General features: G+C 42.5%; 1 pseudogene; it reads right to left on the reverse strand.

Moving 5' to 3' along the window:
• The window catches only part of LOC139564103 (sodium channel regulatory subunit beta-1-like), a 63,475-nt pseudogene extending 49,501 nt beyond the window's left edge, over window positions 1-13,974 (reverse strand).
• Window positions 13,975-21,706: the final 7,732 nt, after the last annotated feature.

Below are 21,706 nucleotides of genomic sequence, written 5' to 3' on the forward strand. Positions count from 1 at the left end.
AACAACAGACAAGTCAACCTGCTTAGCTACCTCATTGACTCTCCGTGGGCTCAGAATGAGTGGGGATACTTTTTAAACTCTGCTGGGAGGGATCATTTATTGTGCACTTGCACACTGTCATGAATTTAACAGCGGTGGAAACTCCCTCTAGCCAATGTTAACACTAATCCAATCCTTTGAATCCATGTCGGTGAGTGCGCAAGTGCACAGTTTCATAATTTATTTATTATATTTCTATAGCGGTTTTCATAATCTCAAAGCGCGTCAAAAGCAAAAAACAAACAAGCAATACATCATGAGTAGCCTTTAGTTTAGGAGAAATGCGGAGAATCTAAGGTGTCTCTCAACAATATGTATTTCCCCCTGAAGTGTGCACTCATCCACTACTTCCCACAGATCTAAAAGCACTGCAGTCATGGGCTAGTGGGAGTACCATATTTATTCTACCAGTCATTTCCTTTTAAATCAGTGACGGAAGGTGAACAGGTGCACATTTTGCGAGGAGGAGAGATAATTGGGATATATCCCGCTACTGTCCCTATGGATCCGTGTCTACTCACTGTTGTGAACTCGCTCTCCCCTTTGGGCATAAAGGACCATTCAACAGTGGCCTCGGCGGGCACCTCGCCCCTCATTTTACAGGAGATACAGCCCAGCTTAAAGCCTTCGTTGACCACTGCGTCAGTGTCAGAGTCCACCTCCACACATGCTCCATGGCATAGAGACGCTGAGGAGAGAGAAAGTACAACAAACATACAGTTAGCCATGGATATTTGGTGCTAGCCATGGATATTTGGCTTTACAGCCCACTGGGCACATTGGGTGAATCAACGTTGTTGACCCAACATGGAATAGACATTGAATTGGCATCCGTGCCCAGTGAGAGTACACTCCTCTTTTACAGTGGTCACATCCGTGCAGCACGAAAATTTGATCACTATAAACGGTTGGTCAATATAACCACGTTCACTAAAAATGGAGTGCAGTGTACGAGTAAATCTGAAGTAGGCCTGAGAGCCATCATGGGTGATGATCCTTGTTCATTGATCCATGGCTTGAGAACAGGCTGACACAAGGCCAACGCTCTAGTGATATTGTCTCAATACGTTACAGGCAAACTGTCTCCTAATGCTTGTCAATTGAATTGGCAGATAATATGATAATGATATGGTAATGATATAATTAAGAGTTTTTGTTTTGCGTGCTTGCTCCTATCGCTCATAGCATGCTTGTCTTTTTTTCAATATCAGAGCATAAATTCTTGCATTTTATTTATTTCCACTCATAATTTCGATATAGGTTTTGTTGTCGATTTGGTCAATTGTATTTTTTTTCCATATAGATTCAGATTCTATAGTCTATTGACGAATTAGCCAAACAAGCTACAATGGCTGAGGGTGACCTGGATGTAGAAATTGAGGGGAAATAAACAGATTGCAGTGAGCGACGCTAGTCTCCTTGCAGCCTGTCTGCGAGGTATATACAGTGGGGAGAACAAGTATTTGATACACTGCCGATTTTGCAGGTTTTCCTACTTACAAAGCATGTAGAGGTCTGTAATTTTTATCATAGGTACACTTCAACTGTGAGAGACGGAATCTAAAACAAAAATCCAGAAAATCACATTGTATGATTTTTAAATAATTAATTTGCATTTTATTGCATGACATAAGTATTTGATCACCTACCAACCAGTAAGAATTCCGGCTCTCACAGACCTGTTAGTTTTTCTTTAAGAAGCCCTCCTGTTCTCCACTCATTACCTGTATTAACTGCACCTGTTTGAACTTGTTACCTGTATAAAAGACACCTGTCCACACACAATCAAACAGATTCCAACCTCTCCACAATGGCCAAGACCAGAGAGCTGTGTAAGGACATCAGGGATAAAATTGTAGACCTGCACAAGGCTGGGATGGGCTACAGGACAATAGGCAAGCAGCTTGGTGAGAAGGAAACAACTGTTGGCGCAATTATTAGAAAATGGAAGAAGTTCAAGATGACGGTCAATCACCCTCGGTCTGGGGCTCCATGCAAGATTTCACCTCGTGGGGCATCAATGATCATGAGGAAGGTGAGGGATCAGCCCAGAACTACACGGCAGGACCTGGTCAATGACCTGAAGAGAGCTGGGACCACAGTCTCAAAGAAAACCATTAGTAACACACTACGCCTTCATGGATTAAAATCCTGCAGCGCACGCAAGGTCCCCCTGCTTAAGCCAGTGCATGTCCAGGCCTGTCTGAAGTTTGCCAATGACCATCTGGATGATCCAGAGGAGGAATGGGAGAAGGTCATGTGGTCTGATGAGACAAAAATAGAGCTTTTTGGTCTAACTCCACTCGCCGTGTTTGGAGGAAGAAGAAGTATGAGTACAACCCCAAGAACACCATCCCAACCATGAAGCATGGAGGTGGAAACATCATTCTTTGGGGATGCTTTTCTGCAAAGGGGACAGGACGACTGCACCGTATTGAGGGGAGGATGGATGGGGCCATGTATCGCGAGATCTTGGCCAACAACCTCCTTCCCTCAGTAAGAGCATTGAAGATGGGTCGTGGCTGGGTCTTCCAGCATGACAACGACACAAAGCACACAGCCATGGCAACTAAGGAGTGGCTCCGTAAGAAGCATCTCAAGGTCCTGGAGTGGCCTAGCCAGTCTCCAGACCTGAACCCAATAGAAAATCTTTGGAGGGAGCTGAAAGTCCGTATTGCCCAGCGACAGCCCCGAAACCTGAAGGATCTGGAGAAGATCTGTAGGGAGGAGTGGGCCAAAATCCCTGCTGCAGTGTGTGCAAACCTAGTCAAGAACTACAGGAAACGTATGATCTCTGTAATTGCAAACAAAGGTTTCTGTACCAAATATTAAGTTCTGCTTTTCTGATGTATCAAATACTTATGTCATGCAATAAAATGCAAATTAATTACTTAAAAATCATACAATGTGATTTTCTGGATTTTTGTTTTAGATTCCGTCTCTCATAGTTGAAGTGTACCTATGATAATAATTACAGACCTCTACATGCTTTGTAAGTAGGAAAACCTGCAAAATCGGCAGTGTATCAAATACTTGTTCTCCCCACTGTATAAGTAAGCTATTTGCATATATAGACGCATAAGTCTATATATGCCATCATGTCACATACTGTACATCGGCCGAGAGCAACACACCTGTAACTGCAAGTGTTTCTTTCTCACACTGCACCCTGCAGTTTCCACAAAAGCATCTGCACCTGCATCGCTCTCAACCAATGATCTCGTGCTATTTTCAGCTTTGACCTCTGGCGATGCTTTTTGTTCAACCGTAATGAGATGAGGGGACAGGATACACATTGCACAGACTGTCAGATGAAAAGGGACTTGAAAATTAACCAACACATAGTTTGGTTGAATTTCATAGTCACCATTCATAATATACTACAGTACCTGATATGCACCAACGTGAGAACTCTCTGAAAGAAATATTGCAACACTGAATTCTGATACAGATGAAGACAGAGAGAGAGAGAGAGACAATGCTGCAGAATACTACAGAGAAAGAAGAAGAAACAGAGGGAGGGTTGGAGGGAAGGAAGGAAGGAAAAAGGGAGGAAAGAGGGAGGAAAGAGAGAGGGAGAGTTAACAGCCATTTCTAGAAGAGGCAGAGGAGGGGACAGGCGTAATGCCTGCTGATTCACTGCAGAGAGAGGGGGAGGAGGAGAGAAAGTTAACATCACAACAGTTTCATCACATCAGCTACTTCCACGGGGGGGGGGGGCAGCCCATGTAGACAGACGTGTAGAAAGGGGACTGGGATGGCTAGTTTTGACTGCTCAGAAAGGAAAAGACCTGGAAAGAACACAGACATGAGGACCCATAACACTGTCACATTTCACACTACCACCATATCATCCAGCAAATGAGAGAGTCGGAAGGGGGTTGGGGGAGGTCACAAGACAGGAGATAATGCTGACGCACCATTGCTACAAGACAGCAGAGGAAGGAGAGGGAGAGTGGCGAAAACTGACACAGTGTAGAGTACACAAACAGTGGCAGGCCGTTGTTTGAGGAGAGGAGAGGAGAGGAGAGGAGAGGAGAGGAGAGGAGAGGAGAGGAGCACAGTGGGGAGGAGTAGATGCTGCTGCCAGCTGTTCATAGCAGAGACAGCGAGAGGAGAGGGCAGGAGAGGAACAGAACATGCAGTGGGTAGACTCATCCAAACAAAGTGCAGACTCAGTGACCTACAGTTGAAGTCGGAAGTTTACATACACCTTTGCCAAATACATTTAAACTCCGTTTTTCACAATTCCAGACATTTAATCCTAGTAAAAATTCCCTGTCTTAGGTCAGTTACGATCACCACTTTATATTAAGAATGTGAAATGTCAGAATAATAGTAGAGAGAATGATTTACTTCAGCTTTTATTTCTTTCATCACAATCCCAGTGTGTCAGAAGTTTACTCAATTAGTATTTGGTAGCATTGCCTTTAAATTGTTTAACTTGGGTCAAACGTTTTGGGTAGCCTTCCACAAGCTTCCCACAATAAGTTGGGTGAATTGTCCCATTCCTCCTGACAGAGCTGGTGTAAGTCAGGTTGGTAGGCCTCCTTGCTCGCACACGCTTTTTCAGTTCTGCCCACAAATGTTTTATGGGCTTGAGGTCAGGGCTTTGTGATGGCCACTCCAATACCTTGACTTTGCTGTCCTTCAGCCATTTTGCAACAACTTTGGAAGTATGCTTGGGGTCATCGTCCATTTGGACAACTCATGTCTTGAGATGTTGCTTCAATATATCCACATCATTTTCTTCCCTCATGATGCCATCTATTTTGTGAAGTGGACCAGTCCCTCCTGTAGCAAAGCACCCCCACAACATGATGCTGCCACCCCTGTGCTTCACAGTTGGGATGGTGATCTTCGGCTTGCAAGCCTCCCCCTTTTTCCTCCAAACATAACAATGGTCATTATGGCCAAACAGTTCTATTTTTGTTTCATCAGACCAGAGGACATTTCTCCAAAAAGTACGATCTTTGTCCTCATGTGCAGTTGCAAACCGTAGTCTGTCTTTTTTATGGCGGTTTTGGAGCAGTGGCTTCTTCCTTGCTGAGCAGCCTTTCAGGTTATGTCGATATAGGACTCGTTTTACTGTGGATATAGATACTTTTGTACCTGTTTCCTCCAGCATCTTCACAAGGTCCTTTGCTGTTGTTCTGGGATTGATTTGCACTTTTTGCACCAAAGTACGTTCATCTCTAGGAGACAGAACGAGTTTTCTTCCTGAGCGGCATGACGGCTGCGTGGTCCCATGGTGTTTATACTTGCGTACTATTGTTTGTACAGATGAACGTGATTGATTTGATTTCATTTGATTTTCCCAAGATGTCAAGCAAAGAGACACTGAGTTTGAAGGTAAACCTTGAAATACATCCACAGATACACCTCCAGTTGACTCAAATGATGTCTATTAGCCTATCAGAAGCTTCTAAAGCCATGACATCGTTTTCTGGAATTTTCCGCTGTTTAAAGGCACAGTCAACTTAGTGTATGTAAACTTCTGACCCACTGGAATTGTGAGTTATAAGTGAAATAATCTGTCTGTAACAATTGTTGGAAAAATTACTTGTGTCATGCACAAAGTAGATGTCCTAACCGACTTGCCAAAACTATAGTTTGTTAACCTCTTATGGCTGCAAGGGAAATTATTGAGTAGCCAGAAAAAAGGTGCCCATTTCAAACGGCCTCGTACTCAATTCTTGCTCGTACAATATGCATATTATTTATTACCTTTGGATATAAAACACCTTCTAGTTTCTAAAACAGGTTTAATTATTTCTCTAAGTGAAACATAACTCTTTTTACAGCCCATTTTCTGGAAAAAGTGAATTTTCCAAGAAGCTATGTCTCTCTTCAAGATACTCTCTATAAAAGGCCTTGGCACTTGGGACTGTACAAACACGTCACACATCTTCCCCTGGTTGTCATGCGGAAGTGAGAGAAAAAAGGACTTGATTATCTCTGTCAGGGACTGAAAGGAACCTCTTTGAGTGATAAGTGCGCACTTTATAATTTTTTCTGGGCGCGAAGTAGGAACTGGACCGCGCTCCTGGAAAACACTCGTTATAGGTGAATATGACCTCCAGCTTCGATTTTCTTTGATACATGTCACAAAATCATCCTAAAGTATGTTTTTTCAATATACTTTAATTATATTATTGAAATTTATTCTGGACTTTAGACGTGATGCGACGCAAGAATTTTGTCAAGACGGAGAGGTTAGCATGGCATGGCCAGTGTGTCATGCTAATTCAACAGGGACATCGTTCGTTCTAGGTCCAAATGAACACGGTTCTGAACAAAGGACCCTTTGGAGAACATTCTGATGGAAAATCAACAAAGATAAGGACCCAATTTGGGATGCTTTTTCATATATCTGTCGAACTGTGCTATCGCTAGCGTTTGACTAGAATCAATGCTGCTGTGTGCTAGCTATTGTAGTAAGCTAATATAACGATATATTGTGTTTTCGCTGTAAAACACTTCAGAAATCGGAAATATTGTCTGTATTCACAAGATCTTTCTCTTTCATTAGCTATCCACCATATATTTTTCTGAAATCTTTTCTGATGTGAAATTAGAAGTAGACGTTGGTGTCTGTTTTCTCTGGCTACTGCCGTGCGATTTCTTACTGTAGCTATGATGGTAGCAGTAATGTAAAACTGATTTATAGCTAAAATATGCATTTTTTTTGAACAAAACATAGATTTATTGTGTAACATGTTATAGGACTGTCATCTGAGGGAGTTTTTTCTAGGTTATTTAGGTTAGTTCTAGGTTAGTTAGGTTGGCTTTGCATGCTAGCTGCATGCTAGCTGCATGCTACCGGTGCTGTGAAAAATATGTCTCTCTTTTTGTATTTGGTGGTGAGCTAACATGAATATATGTGGTGTTTTCGCTGTAAAACATTTAAAGAATCTGAAATATTGTCTGTATTCACAAGATCTTTCTCTTTCATTAGCTATCCACCATATATTTCTCTGAAATGTTTTCTGAAGTGTAATAAGGTAGTTGACGTTGGTGTCTGTATTTTCTCTGGCTACTCCCGTGCGATTTCTTACTGTAACTATGATGGTAGCAGTAATGTAAAACTGATTTATAGCTAAAATATGCATTTTTTTTGAACAAAACATAGATTTATTGTGTAACATGTTATAGGACTGTCATCTGAGGTAGTTTTTTCTAGGTTATTTAGGTTGGTTCTAGGTTAGTTAGGTTGGCTTGTGCATGCTAAATGCAGCCTACTTGTGCTGTGAAAAATGTCTTTCTGTCTTTTTTTATTTGGTGGTGACCTAACATAAATATATGTGGTGTTTTCTCTGTAAAACATTTAAAAAATCGGACATGTTGGCTGGATTGACAAGATGTTTATCTTTCAAATGCTGTATTGGACTTGTTAATGTGTGAAAGTTAAATATTTTACAAAAATAGATTTTGAATTTCGCGCTCTGCACTTGGACAGGCTGTTGTCATATTGATCCCGATGTCGGGCTTGCAGCCTGAAGAAGTTAACAAGAAATTTGTGGAGTGGTTGAAAAACAAGTTTTAATGACTCCAACCTAAGTGTATGTAAACTTACGACTTCAACTGTATCATCAACCTTCTGCAAACTCATTTCCGGTAATGTGACAGACACAGAGCACAATATCCAAATCCGTTGCGTAATCTGTTGACGGTTGGGCAGAGATTTGCCTTATGCAACTAATATTCCAGAAACTGCAGATTAGATTAGGAGAGGAGCCAGTGCGGGGCGATTAGCCGTTGATATCAATTTACTGAATGCCCTCAGTCTGAATGCAACAATACAAAATGGTGAGTTATAGTTCCTGAAAAGGCTGTCTGTCTGTCAGTCCCTACAGACTGATGTTGATGAGTCAACTGTTAGGAACGGAAGGGATTGCAAGAGGATGGATGGAGGTCATTCTCTGAGCCAGAGAGGAGATGGAAGGAAAAAGCAGAGAGAACATACAAAAGAGAGTGATTTACAGTCGAGTGAAGGAGGGAGAGAGAGAAATAGAGAGAATGAAAGAGGGATCTATAGAGCGAAGGAGAGAGACAGAAGGGAAGCAGATCACGTCAGTTTCCATGACAAGGTTACCACCCATTTACAGTGGAGACACACCCTCGACCTGGGGAAATAGCACACATCCATGACATGTCCCAAGAAAGGAACTTTCCATAGGAACAAACACATGTAATGTACTGTTTGTTGCATTCTTTTTCTCAGAGAAAATGACACATCTAGACCGGCATCGCTGGCAGCTAGTGAAGTGACTGCATTTGAGGATGCCTGAATAATTCTTGGATCTGTGTTGAAAATGGCCTATTGACACTCCCCTAGGCTTTTTCTATCTTTGAATTAGAATCTCCAGGGAAGGTGTTGTGTCCGTAGTACTGTACATTGAAGTGTGGTCTGGGGACTTCTATCAGTTCAGGGAAAGAGAGCATGTCACATGCCCTAAAAGACACATCTATAGGAACACCGTCCTGCCTTTAAATGCTCAAAAGGCAGCATCATGTCGATTGGGACACAGCCTACAGTGTTTGTTGTCTAATATCTATCTAGTAGGGCCATTTATCCAACTTCGAAACAGACTAAAGTATATTGATGAACTAAATGCTCTCCCGTAAATCACTACCTCCCTGCTTAATGGATACCAAACCTACTAGTGATCAGTTATCCTCGTCTGCCCTTGCTCAACTCCATATCTCTCTTGTGCTGCCTATCTCACTCTGTCTCTGTCACGCACGCACGCACACAAACACACACTCTCAGATGTAATCTGAGTGAGAAGGCATTGTCGGGAGACACCGATCAGGAAATCACTTTGGAGCACTATCCTCCCCTCTCCCTGTCTCCAATACTCTGGCTGTGCGTGTGTGTGTGTGTGTGTGTGTGTGTGTGGAGGTTTTGATGTGTGAACTGCTTCAACCTGAGGCTGAACTGCTTTGACTCATGGGCAGACACAGAGAGAGGGAAAGAGGGAGAGAAGCCGCCATGTCCCCGCTAACGGAGGACCCCGCATCAGTGGTGCCTGCCTGTCTAGACTGACAAGGAACAGAGCGCCAAGAATAGAGGCTCTATGACCAACAGTCAGTTTATCTATCAAATGTATGGCTACCACTGCAGATGACCCTGGGCATGTTAGTGTGTTTGTCTTGTTACATCACTAGACTTTAAACCAGTATATTTCAGTCCACATGAACAATAAAGACAGACTATGCATACTTTTCTTACATTTTTATGTATAACTTTTTTTTAGAGTACTGTTTAATCAGTGAGTACATTACAGGTACAAACTCTAGGCCATTATACTAGCTACAGTCAAGTAAAACATACTTAAGAACCTGCAGAGCACATGAAGTGTGTGTGCGTACGTGCGTGTAATTAGAACATTTAGTCATGGTCCAGATTAGCGGATTAGATTAAACGGATAGATTACACCTTCCATCAAATTTACAGATTTGAATAATAGATTTTATTTTGAGGCTATTCTGAACACCTAGGAGAAGCTTGAACCAGATCACAACTGCAAGAATGTGAATGTTCTTATCAGTGCAATGGCTGCTGCATTTCCATTTACAGTCTTCCTTCCCCAGATGTTAGCACACACAATTTGAGTCCATCAATCAGGAAAGCCTTTGGGAGGGCTATTTGAAATGGGCAAGTGAAGAAATTGATCGTTGATCTTAGTTGAAGCTATGAACTATTGAGTTGATCTCATCTCCAAAGTGCTTGAGATGTTTGGAGAGGCTTGCCACTCCCAGTATTCCATTAACCATTAACCTCGTCCTCTAGCAATTCCTGCTTGTCCATTTGACAGGCTATGGGTCTATGGGCCTGTGCTGGTCTCTCTAACAGCGAAGATTCCTCAAGGCTGCCAGTCTTTAGATTTGATGTGTTTTTATGTTTTACACTCTTGTCAACAGCAAGGACAAACAAGGCAGGTAGTATACAGTTTAGTCATATTGGGGGAAAATGAGATTGGCCCATTTTGGTATTCTTGTCTCACTCCCATGTACTTGTCTCATTTTCATCTGCTTGTCCAACTCTCATCTACCTGTCCAACTCTCATCTAACTGTCCAACTCTCATCTACCTGTCCAACTCTCATCTACCTGTCCAACTCTCATCTACCTGTCCAACTCTCATCTACCTGTCCAACTCTCATCCACCTGTCCAACTCTCATCTACCTGTCCCACTCTCATCTACCTGTCTCACTCTCATCTACCTGTCTCACTCTCATCTACCTGTCCAACTCTCATCTACCTGTCCAACTCATCTACCTGTCCCACTCTCATCTACCTGTCCCACTCTCATCTACCTGTCCCACTCTCATATACCTGTCCCACTCTCATATATCTGTCTCACTCTCATATATCTGTCTCACTCTCATATATCTGTCTCACTCTCATCTACCTGTCTCACTCTCATCTACCTGTCTCACTCTCATCTACCTGTCTCACTCTCATCTACCTGTCTCACTCTCATCTATTTGAAGACCAGACTTCTTTGAGGATTCTGTCTGTCTGTCCTTATCATCACCCATTGTCTGTCTCCCTGTCTGTCCTCTCTCATCTTCTCTCCCTGGATGGGTACAGATGTGCACAGCACGCCAGACCCTGTCTCTCTTTGGGCTGCCCTCACTCGGCCTGTCCAGCAGACAGAAAGGCTGCTTTATTTACCCGTTACACAAGTGCTGTTGCATAACACTCATACCTCCACCCCAACCTCTCTCCTCCCCCTCCTCCTCTCTCTCTCTCTCTCTCTCTCTCTCTTCCTTCTCTCCTCCCCCCCCTCTCCCTTTTTCTCAAAAACATTTTTTTTCAGCTTGGTCGCATTGTCCTCCATCACTCTGCAGATCTCTTTGTGCACCAACTCTCCATTCTCTCCATCCCTCCATTATTTTGGTGCACTGACATCATTTTAAGAGATTTGGCTGTAGTGCTGCCAGCGAGGGTAAACTGTGTCCTGAGGGTACTGCTAACGGGGGCAGGTTTAGATGGGGACATGGTGGGCATACTGTGTGTCCTACATTTGGGACAACAAGTGGTGGCAGCGGTTGTTTCGTTTACAGGGGCAGGGTTAGAGGGGGACAGAGTTTGGCTGAGGGAGATAAGCTCCCCCTAAATCTCCCATTTTAAGGAAATGCTTCCTTTTTTGTATTCAGAGCCTCAGCATAAACAAAGCATGCGACACGGAAGCAAAAGCGAAAAGCAAAACCACACAGCACGTACTTATACATACATACATAAATACATACATACAGTATACACTGTACTCTCATAGATTGGACCATGCATCAGAAAACCTTCTCTCTGATTTGTGCTTTCACCACCACTTTGTAATAATAAGGGCCACGTGTGTGTCATTACCAGACGAGACTGAATTCTTCCGCTGTTCTGTTCACTACACACTTCAGTCTGACTGCCATCATTGAAGTCATTTGTGGTGACGTCAAAATGAGGGGTGGTGTACAAAACAAAGTCATCAGCGATTGGATCATCTCTAACCAATCAGAGTAACAAAGCCAATGACCAATTTTCCAAATGCTGCTTTTCCCACATGTGTTCTGGCTCTCGCCCAACCCATCGGTTTCTGGGACCAATCAGAATGGTAAGAATTCATTAGCGTTCTATAAATCGTCTGGGAGGTACTCAGATCCAGAATAATTGCGGAGAAGAAACTAATGTCCGTGGGCGTGGTGTAGCGTTTGGCCGGAGCAAGGAGTTTGGGTAGCCAGGCAATGTGTGTACATCCATTCAATATAATTAATATAATTCAAAATAGAAACATTCAGGTTTTTCACATAGGGCCGGGATAATGAACTAGATAACGCATGGTGACAATTTTTTTTCTTCAGCAAATGGTCGAGGGACCGGAACGTTATTAAAAATAATTTGAAGACGGCAAATTGACTGCAAGAAGCCCAAACAGATACACTACATTGGACTAGTAACCGAAAGGTTACAAGTTCGAATCCCCGAGCTGACAAGGTACAAATCTGTCGTTCTGCCCCTGAACAAGGCAGTTAACCCACTGTTCCTAGGCCGTCATTGAAAATAAGAATTTGTTCTTAACTGACCTACCTAGTTAAATAAATGTAAAAAAAATGTGGTCACCCGCACGATGAACATCTCATTCCAAAACCATCAGCATTAATATGGAGTTGGTCTGCCCTTAGGTGCTATAACTCCACTCTTCTGGGCTGGCTTTCCAGGTGAATTTTGTCCCATTCCTCCTGACAGAGCTGGTGTAACTGAGTCAGGTTTGTAGGTCTCCTTGCTCGCACACGCTTTTTCAGTTCTGCCCACAAATTTTCTATGGGATTGAGGTCAGGGCTTTGTGATGGCCACTCCATACCTTGAGGTTATGTCGATTATAGGATTTGTTTTATTGTGGATATAGATACTTTTGTACCTGTTTCCTCCAGCATCTTCACAAGGTCCTTTGCTGTTGTTCTGGGATTGATTTGCACTTTTCGCACCAAAGTACGTTCATCTCTAGGAGACCGAACACGTCTCCTTCCTGAGTGGTATGACGGCTGCGTGGTCCCATGGTGTTTATACTTGCGTACTATTGTTTGTACAGATGAATGTGGTACCTTCAGGCGTTTGGAAATTGCTCCCAAGGATGAACCAGACTTGTGGACGTCTACAATTTTCTTTTTGAGGTCTTGGCTGAATTCTTTTGATTTTCCCATGATGTCAAGCAAAGAGGCACTGAGTTTGAAGGTAGGCCTTGAAATACATCCACAGGTACACCTCCAATATGCTCAAATGATGTCAATTAGCCTATCAAAAGCTTCTAAAGCCATGACATAATTTTTCTGGAATTTTCCAAGCTGTTTAAAGGCACAGTCAACTTAAGTTTACATACACTCTGACCCACTGGAATTGTGATACAGTGAATTATAAGTGAAATAATCTGTCTGTAAACAATTGTTGGAAAAATTACTTGTGTCATGCATAAAGTAGATGTTCTTACCAACTTGCCAAAACTATAGTTTGTTAACAAGAAATGGGTGGAGTGGTTGAAAAATGAGTTTTAATGACTCCAACCTGAGTGTATGTAAACTTCCGACTGTCAGAAATGGGTGTGGCATAACTTTTTGTTTATGAAATAAATTAAATAAGTATGTAATTGTTGTGTCATTTGTTCTTTCAGGTTCCCTATATTTAATATTAGGTTTTGGTCGAAGATCTGATAACATTCACTGTCATAAATATGCAAAAGGAGAGAATTTGAAAGGGAGCAAATACTATTTCACAGCACTGTACCTGTAATATGGATTCAGAACGCATTATGTGCTTACTGTAATAGATGTGTTGTATGCAGACCATAGTGAAGCACACCTCACAGCACAGTCCATTCTGTTTTCCATGATGCTACGGGGGTAGACACAGCGGGTTTGTGTGATCGATTAAGCAACAGTGAGTACAGGTACTAATCTACACTGTTCTAGACTGTTCCATGCTACTGAGCCCTCAATTATAACTCCAACGCATGGCCTCATCTCATCTCGTTATTCGCTCTGAAAACAAGAACAGCTGGTTCAGGCTTTTAGTGAGCAATCTGGCAAAATGAGGGTCTCACACACACAGGTCTTTTTTCGTTTTTTTTGCAGTCAATGGGAAGGAACACTTGGTTAAACAGTGCACAGGACATTCAATATACTGTATCTCTATTATTTAACAATCAGTGTTACAATAACAGTCAGAGTCCCTGTAACTAAGGCTAAACCAACAAAGATTCACACACCCTTCTCCTCTCAAAAGCTGACCATACACACAGTACTGGGCCCCTATGCTTATTGGCCCCTATAAGAGCAGACAAAGAGTGAAGACTGGACTGTGGCCGTGACAACCACCCACTGCCCACTCACCTTGCAGGACCCACAGCGCTAGCGGGACCAGCAGCAGCTGAACTGCAGACATCCTGGCAGAGGTAATGGAGACGGCTCTCACTGGTGCCAACCCACAAGCACTCTCACACACACACCACAGACACCACAGACAGGGAAAGACAAAGAAAGACTGTAGGTCTCCGTCTATTAGCAGCTACTCCAAGTAAAGGTGCTCCCACAGCAAAAACCTCTGGGTCTTCAAAAGGTCTTCACTCTCTCACTCCAGTGAGGATGAGTATAAAAAAAACTCAAGACAAAAGTAACAAAACACAACTGGAGCGTCCCAACCAGTCTGGGAGAGGAGATCTGAGGCAGGACCTCTTCTGGTGAGGCGCAGTCATAGTAACTTTTTTGTCCTCCTCTTCAGCTGGTGCTCGGCCTGGGGGGCATCCCTCTGTGGGGGGAGGGGGGTGGCCAGGTGAGGAGGTCAGCTCTAGGCTGCGTCAGTGCCCCTTTAGTGTCAGGAATATACAGCCTCCTCCTTACCTCACCGGCCTCCGTACTAAATCAGACTCGTGCCTGTCCAGCCTGTACAGAGTCCACAGTCTCCACACCACCGTATTTAATGATCAAGAAATAATGCCCTGCGCCTCAGGTTTCAGTAACCCTGGGTGTTCGTTTAAAGCTTTTGTTCAACTATTTATAATCTGGACGAGTTGGTTGGCAATGTGACTGGGTGCACACAGAAAAAGCAACATGTGTTAAATGGACTAGCAGCGGATATGATTAATGATTCTTTGTGATGAGATTTTTCAGGAAGACATGTTGAGTTTAGGCTCAGAAAGTAGATGACAACATTAGTGTGTCTGATGGAATTTGTGCATATCATGGAAGACAGATCATTGTGTAATGAGTTTAAGTAATGTAATGCAATATTCAACGTAAAAAAAGTGTTACATTTGCAAAAATAACGACGCAGGTTCATTAACAAATCGTTCCACAACACTTATGATAATTGATGTTTTACATTTATATTTTAGTCATTCAGCAGATGCGCTTATCCAGAGCACTTGCAGTATGCCTAATTAGTGCATACATTGTTGTTCTTGTTCATACCAATAAACCGGTGCATGTTTTTATTATTATTGTTTTGTTGTTGGTAACACTAGTCCCTACAGGTCGGGATAACAGGTCATTCAATAGACAACAATTAAGAGGGATTGTGGCCAAGAAGGCATTTAGAAATAACTTTGCAGCAGCCCTATTGAGCGATCTAACTTTGTACCATTTGTTATTATAGCAGTGGTCGTATAGATACCATACCAAGCTACATTCCGATATATTATTGGATATGGCTATACAAACCCACATAATTAATAAATAAAAATGCCTAATTAAAAACATAATTAAATTTGTGATTTTCTCCACATCTGGCCACTTCACATTTGAAAAAGATATGCTGCGTTTATGAGCAATATCTGTCCTTACGTATGGTCCCTCTTATTCCTTTTTTTTCTTTCCCCATGTGTTCCTCTTTAGATTAAATTCTCTATTGCGTCTACTCCAGTCGGTCGACTGTTGCCTTCCAGGCAATTCCGTGTGATTGAGCAGCCCAGCCTCACATTCAATTCGCGCATATATGTACAAAATGTATTTCAGCAGATTTCGTGCGTTTTTGTGCATTTTTGGGGTGTTTTGGGGTGGTTCAATTCGTTTGAAAATACACGAATTTCTGTGCTACTTAATTCGTGCGAAAATACACGAATTTCTGTGCTACTTAATTCGTGCGAAAAGACACGAATTTAACCAGTTGGCGACACACAAGCCGTTGCAACAACCATAGACGCGATCGCCTGTATTTATTTATTTTACGTTATGAATATATAGATATGTCTTTTTTTTTAACCATATAACCATAAGAGGTTATATATATATTGTCTTTATTTAATCCCTATTAAAACATTGTGGTTTTATGCCTATATGTACTGTTTTCGATTTTTCTGAACAGACTTCAGTATAGAATGAATCATGCAATGCATGATGGCTAATGGTGTTTTATTCGGTTGTAGTTCCATGTATTTCTTAAAAAACAAACGTGTAAACCATTTTTATTGACCAGAATGTAACTGAAAATACAATGGCAGCCTTGCCATTGTCCATCAATAACAAAACATATTTTTTTCGTATAACATTTGGGGAAACGTATGCAGTCATTGTAGTCTTACATTTTGTTGGCCAACCAAAATTACCAAAACGTTAACCCGTAATAAGGCTAGGGTGGCTGAGTGTAAATACATGGCTCTGAGTGTAAGCACCTTTTCACTAGAAACGTTCTTGTGTTCAAATTACCGTCAGTGCGAAATAGCTAGAAAGCTTTCGTATTTCCACTTGGCTGCACCTACGGTTACGATAACGATAAATCAAGTGCAATACCTGCGTCGACCTGTGTCGAGCAGCAAAACACCGGAAAGCTTCTAGCCTACCGGAAAGTTACAAGAAGAACAAGAATAGTTACCTCATCCGGTCATGTGACACTCTGGATGCCCCCTAAAAGCAATTTCAACCGTTTTGAAAAATGACGCCTGGTAACCCCAAAAAAATACCAGGTGCATGAAAAGTTTGGACTTATATACTTATAATATTTTTTGAAAACCTCCATAAATCACTCAGGCCAGCACCCATTGATTTGGGGCGGTAGTATAGCGCTCCCAGAGCGGGTATGGAAGTCTGGATCCCCCCTAAAAGCATTTAAGGCTCTGTGTGTCTTTAAGCACCATACTTTTTCACTCCGTCCTTGCTGTGTGTGTGTGTGTGTGTGTGTGTGTGTGTGTGTGTGTGTGTGTGTGTGTGTGTGTGTGTGTGTGAGAGAGAGCTTTTCTTTGACATCTGTTTAGCGAAATTACTGATTTACAGTTCATGAGGGTTGACCGATTCACACATTTAAAGTTTTGGAAAGATCTGACTTTTTTAAACCTTCGAAGCAGCACCTATGACCCCATTTTAAGGCACTTCCGGTTGGCACAGGAAGCTATAAGTAAATACATATCCTGATCGGGGTATGTTTTTACAGAATCCTGAGTTTTACGTCTATACGTTAAGAACTGACTGATTTACACAGGGTTGAATGCACTATATATCACAAACTGCTGGTTGGGTATGGCAAAACACTTTTAGGGTGATTTTATCACTTCCGGTTGCTCCAGGAAGCTTAGAATCAACACAGGTAGACCTCATAGTGGCTTGATGGATTGTCATTGAAGACAGGTTCATAAGACATTCATAACCCACATAGGCTTCAGGTTGAATTTAGAGGTGCAGGCAATGTGTTCCTATGGGATGAGATGTCATTGTAAACTGTTTGATGTAAACACCTTCTTTTAACTGTTAAAGGTTAATGCCACACGGTCAAGGTTAGGCTTGCACAGAGACCTTAGGAACGTTCCTGAGGTCAAATTGTGCTTCTAAACCTTAACAGTTCTCTCTCTGTCTCCCAAAAGCAAAAGACTTGAAATGTAGGTCAAGGGTCATCTTCTTGTCACTGTCGCTGCGCTCAGACCGAGCAAGCTACGGTCAAGCGGGGCATCTCGTTGAACTCGGCACGGCTATGGTGATGTCATTTTTAGTGGTGATTTCAGAATGCTATTTTGGAGGTTTTTCACTGTTGAAACATATTGCAAATGCACAAAAGTCAACTAGCAAGTCAGTGTCCATCAGCCAATTAGATATTTTCAGACACCAAACTGATACCATCTGACTCCAAACTCACTTTTTCCAACTCGTTTAGAAGCCAACTATCACATATTTCAGAGCAGGCCCAAAATTCACAGCGCCTTCCATTTAAACCATAATAAAACAAATAATACGTAGTTATGTTCTAGCTGCGGGTCCAGTTTTCACATTATGTTTAGCCCTATGTGAGGCGACCTCGAATCCCAAGTTTCGGCTCGATAGGTCATTCGGTGCCCGAGCAAAACCTTAACTGGTGCTGAAATTCCACTTTTTTTCCATGCCTTGCTACGGGGTCCTTGAATGAGCTATCGGACAGAAATGTCGGGGTCCGTCTCTATTGGCCGAGCCGGTTTCAATGCATCTAGTCTTGCAACTCTGGGACTTTTCTAAATGTCACCATTTTGTAATGCTCAAAATGAATTGAAGTCAATGCAAATGCACCGAGGCTTTTTATCGGTCCGAGAACCTTCTAGAGCCACATAACTCACCGTGCTTAATCGACCTGAGCTCTAGAACAGGTTTGTAAAGTTTCAGAACTCTAGGTCTGACGGTTCTTTAAAAGTTCAAACAAAAGTAACTATTGCAGGCACTGTCTGCCTCTAAGCCCCTCAGTGTGTCACTCCATCCTTTCTGTGTGGGTGTGTAAATTTTTCCTTGAAATCTGATGGGATGAATGACTGATTTACAGTTCATGAGGGTTGCCTATTCACATATATTAAGTTTTGGAAAGATTTGACTTTTTTAACCCTTCGAAACAGCCCTTTTGACACCAATTATGGCACTTCCGGTTGGCACAGGAAGCTGAAAGTAAACACATATCCTCATTGGAGTGGGCTTTTACAGAATCCTGAGTTTTAAGTCTATACGTTAAGAACTCACTGATTTACATAGGGTTGAATGCACTATTTCTCTCAAACTGCAGGTTGGGTATGGCAAACAATTTTAGGGTGATTTAACCACTTCCGGTTGCTCCAGGAAGCTTAGAATCGACACAGGTAGACCTCATAGTGGCCTGATGGATTGTCATCGAAGACAGGTTCATAAGGCATTATTAACCCACATAGGCTTCAGGTTGAATTTAGGGGAGCAGGCAATTAATTCCTATGGGGAGACATGTCATTGTAAACTGTTTGATGTAAACACCTTCTTTTAACTATTAAGGGTTAATGCCACACGGTCAATGTTAGGCTTGCACAGATCGGGAGGACCTTAGGAACGTTCCTGAGGTCAAATTGTGCTTCTAACCTTAACGGTTCTCTCTCTGTCTCCCAAAAGCAAAAAAATATGAAATTGAGGTCAAAGGGTCATTTGGGTCCTTCTTCTTGTCCCTGTCGCTGCACTCAGACCGAGCTAGCTACGGTCAAGCGGGGCATCTCGTTGAACTCGGCACGGCCTGGAGATAATGGCAATGCCATTGCAGGCTTTGTGTGTCTTTAAGCACCATACTTTTTCACTCCATCCTTTTATCCCCTTTTCTTCGTGGTATCCAATCGCTAGTAATTACTATCTTGTCTCATCGCTACAACTCCCGTATGGGCTCAGGAGAGACGAAGGTCGAAAGCCACGTGTCCTCCGAAGCACAACCCAACCAAGCCGCACTGCTTCTTAACACAGCGCGCCTCCAACCCGGAAGCCAGCCGCACCAATGTGTCGGAGGAAACACCGTGCACATGGCCCCCTTGGCTAGCGCGCACTGCCCCCGGCCCGCCACAGGAGTCGCTGGAGCGCGATGAGACAAGGATATCCCTACCGGCCAAACCCTCCCTAACCCGGACGACACTAGGCCAACGGACCTCCCGGTCGCAGCCGGCTGCGGCAGAGCCTGGGCGCGAACCCAGAGACTCTGGTGGCGCAGCTAGCACTGCGATGCAGTGCCCTAGACCACTGCGCCACCCGGGAGGCAGATCTGACCTTTTTAACCCTTCGAAACTGACCCTATGGCACCATTTGAAGGTACTTCCGGTTGACATAGGATACTGAAAGTGAACACATATCCTCCTTGGGGTAGGCTCTTATATAATATTGAGTTTTAAGTCTTTATGTTAAATTAAGAACTGACTTATTTACAGAGGGTTAAATGAGTGTGTGTTATTTCATAAAATCACATAAAATCACAGAATTCTGGCAGAGCTTCGAGACCCACTTAAAAAATGTTCGTCTGAACACACTGCAACTGGATCTGTAACTTTTTATTTTTTTAACTCCTTTTTGTGAACATGACCAATTTGTCAATGTACGATTTCTCTTAAATTACGATAGATAAATGGCTGGTTCTTTTTTTCCTGACACCGTATGCTTATGTACTTTGACGTGAAGCGGTCAAATTAGCACCCTATATTGCGTTTTTGACCTTTAATCCCAGAAAAATGGCCATAACTCAAAAAGCGTTGAGGCCTCGACGCCATCTTGTTCGGGGCCAACTGTCCATTACGTCTTCGAAATATTTTCCGTTTAGGAGAAAAGGCCACATGCATTTGCAATGTGCTTGTGCATTTGCAATATTATTTATTTTCCCTCTGGTGGGAATTTCCGAGACTGCGGAAAAATGACCAAAATGTGTTATTTTTATAAAACGGAAACCGAACGTCCGAGAGATTTAGTTTGATGACTTCCTGAAAGATCTCTCCCCCGCGCACGGCCCAACGCCGTCCACAAATTTTAGAAACGTTGCAGGACGTCTAGTAAGGGACCTTACATTTGCAATGTGGCGTTTCTCACTAACCATATGGTGAGTGCTAAAATGTTCCCTTAAGGTATGGAAAGGCCTTGGAAAGGCCATAAGTGTAAGCCAACACAATTCATTATTTTTCATTAACATGTAATACATGCATTATGAAGAAAATGGTGTAATTTAGGCTCCACGAAATATGAAATGGGTTATGAAGAAAATCGTGTATGGTTGCCTACATGACAAAAAGGCGTTCTGATTACAAGTGCACCAGTATCCAAAGTATTAAGCGAAATCAAGCACAGAAAACAGCATTGGCATTAATAAAACAATATTTCCCACAAATTAAGTCGCACTTAAATGTGCGTCTTTTCTCAAAAATTCTGTTCAGCAAGTCTAAAACAGTACATATAGGCATACAACGACACATTTTAAAACATGGTTAAACAAAGACAACATTTATGTATATTCATGACGTTGAATTAGCCATTAAGAAGAACAAAAATGAAATACAAATTATCGCGTCTACATGGTTGTTGCAACGGCTTGTGTCGCCTACTGGTTAAATTCGTGTCTTTTCGCACGAATTAAGTAGCACAGAAATTCGTGTATTTTCGCACGAATTAAGTAGCACAGAAATTCATGTATTTTCAAACGAATTGAACCACCCCAAAACACCCCAAAAATACACAAAAACGCACGAAATCTGCTGAAATACATTTTGTACATATATGCGCGAATTGAATGTGAGACTGTGTTGGATTGAGAGAAACCTGACGCGGAAAGCGTGGCACAGAAGTTTAGCAATAATACGCGAAGATTCCCATTCTAGGCACTTTAAAATAATATGCACAGTAGGCATACGAACCGGCTTTTTTTCAACATAATTTGCTATTGAAGGTGACCAGAGGGGGGTACGGATGAGCCTGCGAAATGACATGGTCTTCGGAAGGCTGTAGCCTATCTAGGCTATATCACTCTTTGGGACAGGGAGCGCTAAGAGAGGTTGGGGAGGGAGGTGAATTGGAGGAGGGGAGGAGTAGTGTATTGCAGCAGTGGGATTGAGATGGATGATAGGAGAGGTATGTGGATGTGGTTGTGATGGCAACGATTATTTAATGTACTGTTTTCATCCCATGCAAAACCCAAGTGTGTTTCTTGAACATACTGTATAGGCCTATTATAAGTGTAAAATGGGCAAATCAGAGCCTATAGGCTTTTGAAACGGCGCCGTAGCATGACGCTGAGGCGGCTTTGGCACACACTATGCTTTTAATTTAAGGATCTGACCCTTTTGTTCAATCTTTGCATGAAATGACATACCCTAATCTAACTTCCTGTAGCTCAGGACCTGAAGCAAGGATATGCATATAGAGTAGCTATGACAGTGAAAAAATACCATGCTATTGTTTGAGGAGAGTGCACA

The sequence above is a fragment of the Salvelinus alpinus genome, chromosome 35, assembly GCF_045679555.1.
Source record: "Salvelinus alpinus chromosome 35, SLU_Salpinus.1, whole genome shotgun sequence".
NCBI lineage: Eukaryota > Metazoa > Chordata > Actinopteri > Salmoniformes > Salmonidae > Salvelinus > Salvelinus alpinus.